The sequence below is a fragment of the Spinacia oleracea genome, chromosome 3 (assembly GCF_020520425.1).
Source record: "Spinacia oleracea cultivar Varoflay chromosome 3, BTI_SOV_V1, whole genome shotgun sequence".
NCBI classification, from domain to species: Eukaryota; Viridiplantae; Streptophyta; class Magnoliopsida; order Caryophyllales; family Amaranthaceae; genus Spinacia; species Spinacia oleracea.
In genome coordinates, this window is record NC_079489.1 from 98,124,173 (window position 1) to 98,141,973 (window position 17,801).

Below are 17,801 nucleotides of genomic sequence, written 5' to 3' on the forward strand. Positions count from 1 at the left end.
GAAAGTTAAAACTATGTATATTAATCATGTAATAAGAATCAAATGAGTCCTTAGGTTCTTTAGTTCAAAGTTGGGAGCGAAAATGTTATTTTAGCTCTAAATATGACCTATAACGGCCCAATGAGCCTTAAATGTGCATACGTAGATTGGAATGCGTTTTAAACTATGCATATTAATCATGTAATAAGAATCAAATGAGTCCTTAGGTTCTTTAGTTCAAAGTTGGGAGCGGAAATGTCATTTTAGCTCTAAACATGACCTATAACAACTCAATGAGCCTTAAATGTGCATAAATAGATTCGAATGAGTTTTAGAAAGTTAAAACTATATATATTAGTCATGTAATAAGAATCAAATGAGTCCTTAGGTTCTTTAGTTCAAAGTTGGGAGCGAAAATGTTATTTTAGCTCTAAACATGACCTATAACCACCCAATGAGCCTTAAATGTGCATACGTAGATTGGAATGAGTTTTAGAAAGTTAAAACTATGCATATTAATCATGTAATAAGAATCAAATGAGTCCTTAGGTTCTTTAGTTCAAAGTTGGGAGCGAAAATGTCATTTTAGCTCTAAACATGACCTATAACGACCTAATGAGCCTTAAATGTGCATAAATAGATTCGAATGAGGTTTAGAAAGTTAAAACTATGTATATTAGTCATGTAATAAGAATCAAATGAGTCCTTAGGTTCTTTAGTTCAAAGTTGGGGGGGGGGGGGAGTTTTAACAGACAAAAAAGAACAACCTTTAAAAACAAATGTGAGGCAGGAAATGAAATCTGAGTTGTCCACTTATCCAATTATAACCCAACTGCCAAAACCAAAACACAAAGCTTATTTTTCAAAGTTGCTTCAAATATGGCTACTTCTCTACTGTCAAAGAGTCTAACTCCAATATTCTTCAGTTCTCCTTCCTCCTTGCCTAATTCCAACCACCTTACTACAAAACTCTTGTTTCTGAATCCACTAGAAAACTCACCTAGTGCAAAAAGATCAATTGTTCTGCTACAAGCGAAGAAGAAAAACTCGTGGTTAGATCTATTTTATGACGGAGAGGATGAACCAGATACGGAATACGGGTCAATGTTTAGTGATGGGAAGCAAGATGAGGACTCGTATCCACGGGATAATCCCGAAAACCCATACGGGTTCCTCAAGTTCCCACAGGGATATGCAGTTGAGGTTGCATCATTGGGATCAAAGGTGAGAGGAGATGTCAGGAGATGGTGCTGTGTAGTTTCTGGTGGTGTTTATGATAACTTGCTTTTCTTCCCAGCAATTCAGTTGATCAAGGATAGGTACCCTGGTGTTCAGATTGATATAATTACATCAGCTAGGAGTAAACAGACTTATAAATGAATAAAAATGTGAGGTGGGCAACTGTTTATGATCTTGATGATAACTTTCCTGATCCTGAGTACACTGACATGCTTGGACTTCTTAAGGTTGGTCACCCATTTTTTTCCCTTAAGCATCATACCTTCCAACTGTTAATATCTTGTAGCATATTGGGATTACCATCACAGTTAAAATGGATCACAGAACAGGATTCAAAAGATCAAGCAATAGAAAATCTTGAAAATCAGAACTACATACTCATAGAAAGAGAGTAGACATTATACAAACTGAAATAGCTTATTTCTTTTTGGATTTTCTTGCAGAATAGATATTATGACATGGTACTGTCTACAAAACTAGCAGGATTAGGGCATGCAGCATTTTTGTTCATGACAACAGCCAGAGATGGAGTTAGCTATGTTTATCCCAATGTAAATGCAGCAGGAGCTGGACTCCTTCTGTCTGAAACATTTACACCAGACAGTATGAACCTTTCAGGAGGAGGATATAACATGTGAGAGATTTTAGTTTGACAGAATACAACTAATACATAAGCAAAACTCAATTCCTTATTTTTCTTATGGGATTTTAATGTTACACTAGGTACCATCAGATGATTGAATGGTTAGGCCGGCCAGTTAAGGACATACCACAACATCTAGCTTCCCCCTTAAAGGTTTCAATTTCAAGGAAGCTGAAAGAAGCTGTGGAAGCTAAATATAAAGAAGCAGGAGCAGAAAAGGGAAAATATGTAGTTTTTTGGAAGCAATTTTTACTAGCTCAGACAATGTAAGTTTGTTTTTACTTAAACTAAAGCCACATGAGAAACTAAGGGAAGATGTGGAGGAAATTGTTGGGGAAGAAACAAGCATCGTGTTTATAACAACACCTGGTCAGGAATCATTTGATTCTTATTAGTTGTTAGAAATCAGAAAACAACAGACATCAACCTCTAGTTTTAGTTCTTAGAAATCAGAAAGCAATCAAGACCGATTCTCACTATCACTATCACTTCAATCACCCCCCCCCCCCCCTTTTTACTCATACAAAGCCACAGATAGTGAACCTTCATTCTCAGAATCCCAGTACAAGCAAAAGTTAACTTATAGCACACTTCCGTGTAAAAACTATGCAAATCTAGCAATTCCGAAACATTGAATCTTCGTCACAGTTGCATCTGAGCAGTTGTTTTGAAAGATAACACTGTAAGAATGCAGTCTAAGTGTATATATTCTGACCACACACATGTATACAACAAATTTTGACCACACACATGACCACTAGGTTACTAACAAGACTACAACATTCTGCCTTTTTAGGAGAACCAATTCGAAGGTGAACTAGATCTAGCACATCTGCACACACATTCAACTTAAGGGTATCTAAGGGGCAAACGAACCCCACAATCCAAATCTACAAAAAGAAGATTGAAAAAACAACATAGACCTAAGATTTATGTACTCATCATCATTTCATCTTCAACTTCAATTCATTCCATTAGACTCGGCCAAAACCCCAATTTGTAGGTCGCACTCAAGCAGTAAATACTGGAATTCATGGTCTTAGAAACTGAATCGAATAGAAACTAACCTTGACAGATTGTGTGAAACAGAGTCGCACGGAGGTAGGAAACACGACGGTCGGGGGTAACTCGCCTTCAGATGGTGGTGGTGGAGCCGCGCGGTGAGGAAGGTGGTGGTGGTGATGGTGGTGGTGGAATCGCGGGGTGAGGAGAGCTGAGAAGTCGATCGCCTTCAGATGCGTTGCGTTGGATAGAAGGTTTAGGGTGAGAAGGTTTGGCGTTGAGAAGTTTTAATTAAATTAAATGTTGTGAATCCCTGTTGAAGCGAACAAACATAAGCCCGCCCTTTTAGATAGTGTTTATTGAGGGGGGCTATTAAAAGCCCCCTTCAACAACCTCTATAGAAGCGAACACCCAAAAAGCCCCCTTCAACCTGTTAGTAAAAGGTTTGACCCGCGTTGATTAAGTGGTTATTGAGGCGCGCTTATGTATGCCCCCCTCAACAAGGGGGCTACAATAGGGGTTTTTTCCACTAGTGACTGTTCCTGCTCGGGGCCACCACCCTACTCATCAGAGCTAAGAGGAAGAGCCTAACCCTCTGCTCCGAGGACACACCCACGCTACGGATAGCGTCCATGATCACCGTCACAGAAGCATGGGTGTCATCATCCGACAAGTCAACAACAGGGCCAAGCAAATCCCTGGCAGCGGCCGAGCGCCACGTCAGCTCTGAATCGAAGGTCATGTTCCTCTCAGAAAAAGGAAGACCCGTAATCATGGCGAACACAAAAGGGGTAATGGTGATCTCCCCCCATGCCATATGAAAAGTGTTGGTGGTATCCCACCACCGCTCCAGCAAAGCCTGTAGCTGGGGTTTGATCCCCGTTCTCCTCAGAGTATCTCCCATGGCACGCCAGAAATCGACCAGGCCCGTCTCCAACCAGATCTCCATAGCCTCCTCGTCAGCACAGATGGCTTTAAAAGCCTTCTGAAGCTCTGCCAAGGACCAAAAGGTGCGAAACGGCTCTCCATCGGCCTGCAGATGAACGAATCAGCTCAAAACCTATACAAGTACAAGATACAAATTCAAAGCATAGTACAAGACTCACCAAGCCAGCGCGAGGCCGCTGAGACAAGTGAAACTCCGGTCGAAACACCAGATCGGAAGGACTCCAGCCAGTACCGACGAAAGTGGGTGCTCTCCGGGGAACCATTCCCCCATCCGTCGCATTTACCGTAGCCGCTTCATCGTCCGAAGCGTCCTCCTCAGCAGCTCGAACCACCGAAGTTCGGCAAGCTTCCTCCGAGTATGAGGAGGCATACTAAATCAAGCAGAGTACAAAGTGTCAAAATCAGAAACTGGGGGCTATCCTATACTAGCCCGTACAAAAATCAAAGTTTAGAGGCTATCCTATACTAGCCTGTACGAAGTCAAAAATTCAAAAATCCCCAGTGGCAGTACAACTTTATCCAAGGACCTCTAGTTCAAAATACAAGTTCTACACCAGCGCCTAGGCTATCCGCGCCGAAGCAGGTATACAAGTTCTACACCAGCGCCTAGGCTATCCGCGCCGAAGCAGGTATACAAGTTCTACACCAGCGCCTAGGCTATCCGCGCCGAAGCAGGTATACAAGTTCTACACCAACGCCTAGGCTATCCACGCCGAAGCAGGTATACAAGTTCAACACCAACGCCTAGGCTACCCATGCCGAAGGCAGCATTCCAAAGCTCTACAAACAACATTTAGGCATCCTAGCCTATTCTCTCTTGAGACCCCGCGAGGTCACCAGTGAGACAACTATCTACAAATACCAGGTACAAGATTCAAGAAAATTTTCAAAAATTCAAATCTACAAGTTCCAACAGTTCCAGTTCAGGTGGCTATCAAACAATTCTCAACAAAATTCAAGAAGCTTAAGCATACAAGCATCATTCCAAAATACGAGAAAGTTCAAAGCTACATGCAATCCTAGAGATTATTTCATAAGCAAAAACATGAAATCTTACATGGACAAGGCAAGAACAAGATTAAAGGGAGAGGCTAACCGACCTTTGAGAGAGAAGAGCAAAGACTTCAAGAGAGTGTGCCTGAAAAAATGGCACGGCAAGGGGAGCTTTTATAGCTCAGCCCCGCGCCTAACGCCGAGCTTCGCGCTGGGCGCTGCCTGCTGCATCCGTAGAAATCTACAGCGCGCGGTCTCCCGTGCTGATTGCACGTCCTTTGCTGCTACGGTCTTCCGCACCAAGCATCAAACGTCGAATCAGGCGATCCTTCGAAAATACGGGTATACACCCGTATCTCCAAGCACAAACAGATGAGCGTTTCAAGAATACAAAGTCCAAAAAATACAACGACACAGGCGTTCGACTCCCAACGGACCCAAGCTCCAGGAAAGTCAGCCGAAATTTCAAAATCTTAAGGGCCAATAAAAAGCTCTTTTCCCCAGTAAAGCACATCCCCAACGGATCAACCCCGGGTGTTCAAAATTCAAAAATTCAAAAATCAAAATTCAAGATTAAAAAATTCAAGATTCAAAATCCGAGATTCAAAAATTCAAGATTCAAATTTTCGATGCCAAGCTCCGTCCCGAACCAAAGGCGGAAGAACAATACAAGTACAAATCAGAGTCATCACAACCGCACGGAGGTAGACTCTATCCTTTTTCTAATGCCTGTTTTGTGCAGGTACCGGCGTACAAAGAGTGGTCTTGATTGCAGAACATCTTGATCATTCTCCGTCCCTTTCGAAGTACTTTGACTTGCGCTATCCTGACCGAACGCTCAGTCAAAGTGGGGGCTTCCACTAGTGGAAAAAATACCTGTTGAGGGGGGCATTTTGGGCTTATTGAGGCGAACAAGGCCCGCTTCGACAGACGTGGCTTCAACAGCTCACATAGCTGTTGAGGCGGGCTTTGTTCGCCTCAACAGGTAGTCTGTTGTGGGGGGCTTTCAAAAGCCCGCCTCAACAGGCCAAAACCAAAGCGAAAAATAAGGACCTGTTGTGGGGGGCTTTACAAAAGCCCGCCTCAACAGACACCTCTGTTGAGGCTCACTTCTTAAATGCCCCCCTCAACAGACCTTTATTTTTGCGCCAATACCTGTACATTGGCGCCATAAATTCATATGTTGTCGAGGGGTACATTAAAAGCCCCCTTCAACAACATTATTTTTTTTTCCAAATTCTTTTAAAATATAAAATAGGTGGCAATAACCAAATATATATATATACACCATTGAGCATTGAAACCTGTACACGCACCAATCAACACCAGAATAGCAAAGGTATGAATCTGCTTATTTTTTATTAATAAATCATTAAATTAACTTCATTTATATTAACCCAATAGAGAAAAGCGTATAGTACGTACGTTTACAATTTTTAAACACCTAGCTAGCTAGTCTAACAAATTAAAACTAATATTAACAAATAAAGACAAAAGTCTAGAGAGCTAGTCTAACAAATTTCTCTAATCCGGCCACTTAGCTCCCTTTAGATCATGCATTACAAACCTTAATTACGGCCGTGTTGACTTTCTAATTCCAATCGACTCGATCCCTGCAAGATGGAAGGAAAATATATGAGCTATAGAGTACCAAAGTTCACACTCACGATATTATCTTTACATTCCATTGAAGCATAAAAAGATAATCTTTATGTGGCTTACTACCGTCCTAATTAGGTGTTATAAATCACAGTTCACTGTATCGTTTATGTAATGCTTTGATTCTTCCAAGTAAGTTATGAGTTTAAACTCTTGCACGGGTGTTAATGTTCATAACTTATGAGGGTTTGTTATTTTCACTTCTCTAAAGGTAAGTTTTGTTCATAGAAGTTCCTAACAAAGCTACTTAAAATAAATTGTTATGAGACAGTACAAGCTATACTACTGATTGCAAGTTTGCAACCCACTGTGTGAAAATATATTCACCTCGAAAGCATAACTACCAGTAGAAACATACGATAATCTTAAAGTTGCCAAAATATTAGTACGGAGTATCATTAAATGGTTTTATTTCCTCGTTTTCTGGGGTAATTGAATCTTGAAAAAAAATTCAGATTCACAGAATCACCAAGTTCCTCGTATTACATTAACCTTGATCTCTTAAAAATCACAGGACCACAGGCAAGTTATATCTTCTTGGAGTTTGGTTGTCTTCACTGCTTACTAATTAAAATAAGCACAGATTATTGGTCACTAGGTTACCTTATTCTGCAGAGGTCCCAACATATTTTTTTTTGTTGGTTTTAACCAGGTTACTATAAGAAATGGTAATAAACTAATAACACTAATAGCACATACAATTCAATACCTGAAAAGTGCTATTCACAAGAATGGATGGTTCATATACAAGCAGCTTCCCCTGCATGAACAGAAGGTGCTACCAGTTCCAGCGTCCCCTGTAAGTCTCTCACCAACCAATTGCATTATCGATATAAACCTGGATCAACTTCACAAACCTGCAAAAGTATGGTGATTTCATGCTCTTTTCAGTTTTCACCAACACTGTATTTGGGAACCAGCAATGTTGAAATATATGGAAGTGTGACATTGGGGATTACACTAGAAAAGTAAGGCTGTCAAAATCAATAATTTTTCCATTATTTGATTGGTAAAATACTCAATTTTTCCATAAATATTGAAAGCAAACCGTGAAAAACTAATTTGACCATATTAGGGTAGAAGATATGCACATATTTTTCTGCAAAGTTTCCCTCCAAGAAAATAAGCAAATTAATTCAGACATCTATAGTTGTTTTCTTTGTAATATAGTTTACCCCATTACCTTCGAGTTTCCAAACATACTATAAAACTCCCCCTCTAATTACCAGGACAATATAAAAAGCTCTGGAAATCATGCTGACATTTTCCGGCTTTAATTTATATTTCACAGCATATTAAGAAACAAATGCACAAAGTCTAGATGTATGATAATTAGGTTGCCTTGATCCAAGTTGAGGATAAAATGGTAATAGACTAGTAGGTCAAAATCACACAATAATTCAGATAATATTTTTCTATAGTAAGAGACAATTTTCTAATAATCCCAAAACAAGAACACAACTGTACATTTCTCATATGAAAATTCTTTAGTAGTTATCAAGTGAAATCTACCACCTCGAGGCAGAAGATCCTTGCAAAGTGCAAACACAAAATAGGTAGTGTATTCCTCTAAGGGAGACAGGTTAACATCTCTATAAAAGCAACCATCTATAAAAAATAAATTATCTTCCATGTTAGAAAGTTAAGCAGGATCATGAAAACAAATGCCAGAAAGCCAATGAGACTGCAAGAAAAGGTGTAAGGTAATAAAATGAGACCTAGGGAAAGTAAAGCAGATTAACCACTACATTGTATAATCACTTATCTTGTTGGTGCCAAAATAGGAAAATTATAATCAAAATACCATAGATTCACCAACAATTTACTGATTTAGGATACTTTATAAAACATTCATACCATAGACCGGTGTATCTGTATGCAGTGAACTTAGTTAACCAAAATCACATAAAAGTCACCCCAAATCCAATAAAAGTCAACTTCACAAACGGGTTAAAAGACATGAATGAAATTTAGGGTACCAATCTTCGTTGTAAAACTACACCCGTTGTATATAGGACCTGTTAAAGAAACATTGCCAAGACTCAAAGAGTCACAGGACTGCTGTATAATACATAAAAAGCACTTGCCTAATGAAAACAAGTTATCAAACAACCCAAACATCACCTTGCATATCACCAAAGACATACTTTTATGCAACTTCATAAAAAGGCATTGAATACGCTTGATTAATTGCTAAAGTACGATAATCAAGTACTTAAAAGTAAAAAAATATGAGTAAAAAGAATTCATATCATAACAGAAAGTGAGAAGCAGCCAGAGATATCTGCGAACTTACAAGTGAAAATTGAGTTCCAGATTCATCCATAGTCACAATCTCACCATTCCAAGTGCCTATCTTCTCCAATACAGTGGAAAAATTCTGCTCACCAACAGTAAGTCGAAGTCTCATTGGAGATCTTTTGATGGGAAATTTCTTTACAAGCCGGTGAATAACATCTAGTGCCTGTAATTCACGATGCATAGAATTAACTTATGAGCTAAACTACACAATAGAACCATAATTTATCTTAACTTTATACTGTAATCTAGAAAGTGCAACAATCAAAGATACAGCTAATCAAATGTCCCAAAATAAGACAAATCAGAAGAATTATGCATAGCAATACAGTAGATAAAACAGTGCTAAACCTGCTTTTTGGAACTTTTATGAGGATCAACAGCAAAATGGATGTCATGCATCAAACGTTCGATCATAGTTATCGAGTAAGGGCGTTTCATGTCAGGATTAATGGTGTTTTCCATGACAATGGTGGCAATATCACGAAACTGAAGTGACAATTGAGCCTCCCTTTCTTTCCCTGCAACTTGAAGATCTTCTTTCTCCAGAATCTAACCAAAACAATCAAATATATAAAATCGTGTTCGCTAAATCATTATTAACTAAAACCTCCCCAAAATTACATAAGTTCAATCAAAGAATTCGATTTCAAGAAGATGAATCACCTCTAAACAAATTGTTGTTGCGTCATCTGTCAGAAATGCAGTCTTCAAATCCTTCAGTTTACTACACTGTCGTCATTCCATTTGTTTGCAGACATAACATTATAAAAGAACATTAATTCAGAAAGCTATGAGATGACAGCCAGGAATACAAGACAGATGATGGAAATTGGAAAGCAGTATATGTATATACAAGCAAAAAAATGCATCAACCTATTTTCTGAAATTAAACAATTAGTAGAATACCTCTGTAATTCCACATTGAGCATGGTTGTGATCCTGAAATAAACCATACTGGTCATGACTTCATATAACTCAGCTTTAGATGCTGCAGGACTTGGATATATAGCTGCAAAATAAAATCATTTGTCTTAAAGATCCTACACTTCGGTTGCTATGTGCTTTTGATTCAAATAGCTCCCAAGCCAAGTGCAAAACTCATATATAAAAAGGTGGGAACTGGAAATCAGGACTTGTGTCTGAAAATGTTAGGAAAAATTCAACAAGCAAGCATGAAGTGTCTTGTTCTCTAGCATAATTTTTGGCCTAATTCTTCTTCTGATGATCGATTCAACCTCTGATCAAAAAGAACGAGGGAAGCTGTTGTTGAAACTAACCTTAACGGAGTTCACACAACAAACTGTGATATAATTACTCTATGTCAATCATAACAATGCAAAACTAGAGCTGAGTACAGAAAACATGAGACAAAGACATCTGGGCAACTGCAAGGTACATAGCAAGACAAAAGGAAAATAAACAAGCTGAACACAAGACCATCAGGTAGAAAACATTAGCAGGCAGGAACAACAAAAGTAAAAATAAAAGGGATAACTGCCATACACTCATCTAGTGCTGCAAATTTACTAATAAAAGAACAACTTTTAGCACATATTGCATAATTTCATAGTCTGCGCAAATTTACATCAAAATAAGAATGTAATAAATATTGGTTTTACAAATTCAGATTGCCCTGACATATTCATTGAAGTTGTCCAGATGTAGACATTGCCGCAACCATCTGATGGTCTTACAACAAGTTTCTCCAACAACATACTAACTAGCACTAAGATAAAGCATAAAAGTTCTAAATAGTACGGGCTTGATCCCCTGTTTAGTTGCCTGACTCTCTTCCAATTAGAAATTAAAGGAACTGTATGTTAGAAACTCATCAACGAATTCAGATTATAAACCACCACCACGGCAACTAATTTGAGACAAAAAACCTAAAATAAAAAACCTAAATTCACCACAATTGTAAATCATTAATTGGAACTAATGGGAGTAATTCCAAGAAGAAGAAGAAGATCTATTTACCACCGCAAGATCAGAGCCACCAGCAAGCCATCACCTTGCTTGCGTCGCCTCATCCGACCACCCACGACCTACCGAAACCCGAGCCGCACCTCCCGTTAGAAAATAAAAAATCGTTAAAATCAACAAAAATAATCAAAAACCTAAATTATAAATCAAAAAAGTTAATAAAAAATAATATGAAAAATCAAAAACCTAAAAGAATTGAAGAATGCAGGAGAGATGGAGAGAGATGAAAGAGTTACCTCATTTGGAGAACGACGTCGTCTTCCTCGAGAATGCTAAGTAGATGACGGTTGAATCGATATACCCTAGCTTGAGGAGGGAGACAAATCGACGAGTTTGAAGAGTCGAGGGAGAGAGGTCGCGGAGATACCCTAGCTTTGTAACTCTTCCATGGAAGGCGGAGGAAAAGCTTCCATGGAAGCCAACGACTGTGAGGAGAGGGAGCCCGATTTGTTGACGAAATAGCGGGTTTGAGGAGTATTGAACCAGGAGAGAGAGGAGAGGGGAAAGGGGAGAGAAGAGAGAGAAATGAAACAGATGAAATGAGGAGGAGATAGAATCAAAACCAGTAGATTGTGAAGACTTGTTGAAGCGAACAAACATAAGCCCGCCCCTTTAGACTAGTGTCTATTGAGGCGGGCAATCAAAAGCCCCCTTCAACAGTTTCTATAGAAGCGAACCCCACAAAAGCCCGCCCCAATCTGTTAGTAAAATATTTGACCCGCGTTGACTGGGTGGTTATTGAGGCTCACTTATGTATGCCCCCCTCAACAAGGGGGCTACAATAGGCGTTTTTTCCACTAGTGTTCTGTAGACACCTAATTTGTGTCTCCCCATTTGGATGATGAAGATACCATTATCCTTGTTAGGTAATTGGAGCAACTCCGTGCGGAAATTCCAATTGCTAAAAGCATGTCCAAAATCCAAGAGCCACAATCCAATCCCCGAGGTCGTTCCCCTTCCGGAACTCGGTACAGAAATACAATTTTCAAAAACCAATTTCAAAATCCAAGTACAATCTCATCTAGTAGACCCTTCCATTGGTTTTACTAAGCCTTTTCCACTTAAAATCATATAAGGCAAGTCAAATTCGGGCGCCGACCCACAAAACCGAGCAAGCCGGGCCTCGTCCCGTAAAACCGAAATTCAAAACCCGAAACGGCTTGTTTTTAGAAGCAAAATCAAGTCTTAACCCCAAGAAAACACTACGTGCCAAACATCGTACTATTCGTTTGAAGGTACATCAATAGAAGACACATCAAGGACGGAGCCCGCGTCCTTGTTTTGGTGGCATTCACGCCACATCACCAGCGCTGGGCGCTGCTTCGGCGTGCTGCGCTGGCAATGGCTGGCGTTTAGCAGACATTCCCCCTATAAATACCCCCTAATTCCAAGAATTAACGGAGGCAGATTCAAGACATAACGTCGTAATACAAAAATTGCACCTCAATATTCAATACAAAAATCAATACAAAATCCTCCAAAAATACCATACAATCTTCAAGCTTTAAGAAATTGGGAGTTCTAATCGGAAAGCTTGCCTAAACCTAACTAGGTAATTTCGAATCCCAACCCTAATCTATTCAATGATGTCTTGATTTTCTATTTTCAAAATGATTAGTAAGTTGGCATTTTTACTCTAAAAAATGTCACTTGCAACAATCATACATCTTTTCAAAATCCAAACTTTTCAAAATATAAAAATGCAAACTTTCAAGATTCAAGGATGTTCAAAGTTGTTTGTAATCACTTCTTTGAACTAGAATCATTCTCAAGTATGGAGTAATCAAAGATGATGCCTTTCTAACTTTTAAAGGTCTATTCATTGAGATTCAAGACTCCATTTTTCAATATACAAGTTTAAGTTTTCAAATTTCAAGATCCAACAATGTTTAGGGTTGTTCATGACTACTCCCCTAAACTAGGATCCTTTCAAAGCAAGAGCACATCAAGGATCTAACCTTTTCAACATTAAAAGGCCCGATCTTTGAGATTCAAGTCTCTTAATTTCAATATTTCAAGTTCAATATTTCAAGTTCAAGTTCAATATTTCATGTTTCAAGTTCAAGTTCTATATGCAAAATCTAGGATACTTTGGGATGAACAACTTCTCCCAAGTTGAGATTTTTGGCTTTGAATTCGTGTCGAGCGCACTTATTTTTAAGTAGCCGTTTGGCGTTCGGATCTCATGTGCCTAAGTACAAATATCAATATTGCAATTTCAATTACGCACCTTTCAATTATGCACTTTCAATTCCGCAATTTCAATTCCGCACTTTCAATTCCGCACTTTCAATAACGCATTTCAATTTCGCACTTTCAATTATGCAACTTTACTTGCCTAGTCCGTCTAGGCAATGTGGACCTACTCCCTAGTCCATCTCTAGGGGTTCTTGTATTTACTAATTCCGCACTTACTTACTATTGTGATGTTTCTTTATTTGCTTTATTGCTTTTATCACCGCACATGCTAAATACAACAAAATACAAGGTTACATCACGCTTAACAAAGATAATTTCTTGGAAAAACCGATCTTAGGTTCCCTTAAATTAACTTTAAAGCAAAGTAACCGCCATAGAAATTAGAAATTCAATTTCTCCTAAATTCAAACCCACATAGTCTAAACTAGGGTATTTTCGAAAATGTTGTGTCACGCACCGGAATTATTTCTAAAGCTCGCGGAATAAGCATCTCGTTCCCTTGTCCGGATCTCACCCATCCGTTTCGAATATTCAAGTCTTATCCTAATAGAGTCATTTACGGTCTTTCCAAACAAGACCCTAAATAATGTTTGGTGGCGACTCCTACAAAGTACAAAATATGATGGTTACTAAAACAACCAACCCCATAGGGGAAAATCCAAAAACACCCCTTACACTTCTCCAGCAAGTTATCTCTACAAACCTGCTTTATTAAAAATCTACTCCCCAACAACGCAATCGCAATTGATGGATCATCATAGGGTCATTAAGGCGAAGGCCATGACCAGAAGACATGAAGCACGAGGTCGGCAAAAGCTGATTACGAACAAGCTAGAATCACATTCTATCCTAACATGCTTCACTCGACAAATTAAATAATCCACATGCAAAAGCCATATAATAAACAAACAATCATGGAGACAAGACTCGACACTTGACACGACTCTTGACTCACAGATTTATCAAAAGTAGCTTCGAACGGGTAAAGTAAAGTATCCTCAAAATGAAAGAAAGGGTGATGGGAACCAACCATACACCAAAATAAGTCGGGCTACTACCGACAGTCGGGCCATACCAACAGGAATTCCAATGCACAACATCATAGAAGAGAATGAAACAACGTCTTGTATCATTCTAGGAGTACAAGTTTTCCGGCAAGACTCCCCCCATTGTTCATAATCAAGGTATATACGTTCCAAGAGTTTTGTAGCTCTTTGGGTTACACTTTACGTTAATTAGTATATTATGTTCAAGGCGACTCAAGACTCTACTCAAGACACAACATACAAACAATTGAACAATTAAACAATTCAACAATGACTCTTCATTATTTTACTTCTTTAGGACTTGTGATCAAACACAGACTCGAGTGAAATTACTCCCATTGTTCCTTCTCAAAACACTGTTTGAGATAACCCGACATTGCCTATTAACAAGCGCGGTGTGACCTTAGCACGAATTGTCCTTAATTCAATTCACATAGACTCTCTAACATATTCTACCCCTTGGTATAATATATATTGCTCACTGGCAATATTCGACTGGCTCAATAATTATGCTAGACATCCTGTACTATAGCATAATAATAATAACAACTTGCATGCGCAATACTCATACATGCAAACCAACTTGAACAACATGCTTGACATAATTCAACGATTATTAAAGTCCATAACATGATAGTTCAATAGAATCTATAAAGCATAAATCAATTCATAACATGCTCGTTCACATAGATTCAACAATAATAATAATAACATGCTCGTTCTCAATATCAAACATGAATTCATAATAACATATTCATTCCCAATCATCAAACATGAATTCATAACAACATATAAGTTCACATGATTCGCATTCAATTACTACTACAAAACATGCTATATTTGGACGCCATGTCCTCGACGCATCCGGTAGCGCGTCAGGGGCCAAAAAAAAGTTCCGTGTTTTTTGGATGTTGCTTGGCGTCGAGATTTCCTTGGCTACGTACAGCGTCCATAGTACATGCGCACATTATCCAAAAATCACGTTCCCTGTACATAAGCCCGCTGAAAATTTCAGATCTTCTAATTTCATGTTAACCGCCCAACTCGACCCACTACTACCACTCTCCCAACAGAAACCCTAAACTGATCGATTTAAACTCTAAAAATTCAATATTCAATCTTCTCGTCAATTCACCACCTCTTCGCCAATTCCTTCAGGTTCGTCACCTCCTACGTTTCTGGTTTTTGGTTTCTTTTGCTTTTGTTTTTTCTTTCTTCTTTTGTTGCTCAATCTGATAGTTTTATTTTTTTATTTAATTCTTTATCTTTCTCATGGTTTCCACGAGTCACAGTTGCGGAGAACACCATTAGTTCTTCTTCAATTCACATTGGATTTCGCGGCTTTGTGTTGGAATTTTTGAGGTACCCCATAAACGACTAATACATGTTATCTTGTCCATTCGTGTTTTCCTTTTTTTCAATTCTCTTTGATATTTTCAGTTTGATTGCTATGTGATTATGTAGAATTTTCGTGTTTGATTGCTATGTGATTGATATTTTCAATTCTCTTTGATATTATGCAATTGTCTAGGCTGGTAGTAGTTGTTCTAGTATTATGCCGATAGTTCTTGGTGGAGCAGGACTAGGTGAAGGTGGTGGGTCGGGTATATTTTGCGGCTGAGGGATTAGAATTGATGCCATAAAAGCTAGCAACACTGTCATCAGGAAACACACCTGAGTTATAAAACACGCTTCTGAATGAGAATTTATTATTTAGGGATAAGACTATGTTTAGTTCATCTAATATTTAATTTTTGATCCTTCTATATGACTCACTTCTGATCTAATATGATTTTTTTAAACCTGAATTAAGTAATAAAGTGGAAAAAGAGGAACTAAGCAACTAGCATAGCCTAAATTGGTAAGTCTACATGTAAAAAAGATAAACACTATCAGAAAATGTACTTAAAACAAACTCATTCTAGATTAATTCCAGCTAACATATGCATAGATTTCTTTTCTAAGTTTTAGGTCGTGATCAACGAAAATGTTTAAAGTTGTTTAATAAAAAAACATTTTAATTCTGATAAGGTTTGACCACAAAATTCATATCTAGTTTGGAGCTGTGAAAAGTATTGCAGATCAATTTCTGAAACCTGGATAAAATGACGTAATCAAATTCATAAGATTTACCGTGCTTTGAAATGCGAAACCAACCAACTTAGGTCAACTGTTGGTCCTGTATAATGCGAAACAACCAAAAATAAAACCATTTTATACAAAGACAAAAAATCAGTTTGTTAGGATTAGGAAAAAATCAGTTTGTTAGGATTAGGATAAAAAACAGTTTGTTAGGATTAGGAAAAAATCAGTTTGTTAGGGTTAGGAAAAAATCAGTTTGTTAGGATTAGGAAAAAATCAGTTTGTTAGGATTAGCCTTTTGTCCGGTTTTTTTTACTCCGTATAAAGTTATATATACCCGTAAAACCGATGATGTTAGCATTAGGAAAAAATATTGTTTGACTAGAAACTATAACTATTTGATTAGAAAATATAACTAATTTGTATTTGATTGTAGATTATAATTAATAGTAGAAATGTAGAATAATGTAACTATTTAATCATGTTGAGTAACCATTTGGTAAGAAATTATACTACTTCGTATTTAAGATCTTCATGTTGTTTGGACTTGTGTGATCAGGGTGAACTGGAATCTGCATGTCTCTAGCAATTAAATTGTCATAACATTAGGACTTATCCATATTACCTTGCTTAGAATCCAACTGTTTATTTTCTACATAATCTTAGAAGTAGAAAATAGGCTTCATGTCTTTCCTCTCCTGTCACTATTATTGAAATCTTGGGTTGTCTTGCCAGTGGTCATTTTGAGCTGGGAGATTTTTCCATACATGATATGTCCTTTATTGTTTGGCATGAATCTTGTGTATTGCGTGGGTGTTTCTTGAAGGACGACGAGTGATGAGCGGCATTTATGTCGCTCTAGGCCTAGGATTTTATAGAATATTATTATGCTTTTTGATAGTTTTGTATAGTTTTGTTGCATTTTTATCCCCTTATTCCATCTATGAAATTTTAAGGTAAAAATGTTGAAAATGATGGAAAATGCTTGAGAATTGCTCGAATAGAGCCCGTGCGATCGCACAGAATTTCCGTGTGTTCGCACGGGTCAGCAGAGTTGCCTCCAAAGTCAAGCAAGCTCGTGTGCTTGTGCCCCAGGAGTGTGTATTCGCACGAATTCGGAAAATCGATGCAGGAACTATGTGGGAATTCGTGCGATCGCACAGAAGAAGAGCCCGCTCGCACGGATTTTTGGTGGGCTCGCACAGAATTTCCGTGCTAGCACATGAAGATTTCTGGGAATTTGGCTAAGTCAGTCCTGTGCGATCGCACGGCTTGCGGGCATGATCGCACGGATCGAAGAAAAGAATTCGTCGCTGAGCTCGCTCGCACTGAACCACAGCCCGCTCGCACTGATGCGATCGCATCTGGGTATGCCCGTTCGCACGGCTACGCGGGATTCCCTTTTCGAGTTTAAACTTCTCATTTTTAGGGGTTAATATAAATATATTTTTCATTATTTCTATTAAAAAGTTAATTTCAGAAATAGATTTTAGAAAGTTTTAGAGGTTTTGCTCTTCAAGCTAGTGTTCTAGAGAGAGAAACTCATTGATTTCAAGCTTCAATTCTGTAATTCCTTCAACTCTTCTCTCTTTCTTGCAATTTAATTCATAGTTTCTTAATTCTTGCTCTTGCTTTGTTGTTGATTGTTCTTCAATTCCTTAATTTCTTGAATTCTTGATTTCATTGATTGAAGTTACTTTGATTCTCAATTCTCTAGTTGTTGATTT

General features: G+C 38.3%; 2 pseudogenes; one reads left to right on the forward strand and one right to left on the reverse strand.

Moving 5' to 3' along the window:
- Nucleotides 1-849: 849 nt before the first annotated feature.
- On the forward strand, nucleotides 850-2,256 carry LOC110785879 (photosynthetic NDH subunit of subcomplex B 1, chloroplastic-like; annotated as a pseudogene).
- Nucleotides 2,257-3,837: 1,581 nt separating this feature from the next.
- Nucleotides 3,838-10,479, reverse strand: LOC110795075 (uncharacterized; annotated as a pseudogene).
- Between the last annotated feature and the right edge of the window lie 7,322 nt (nucleotides 10,480-17,801).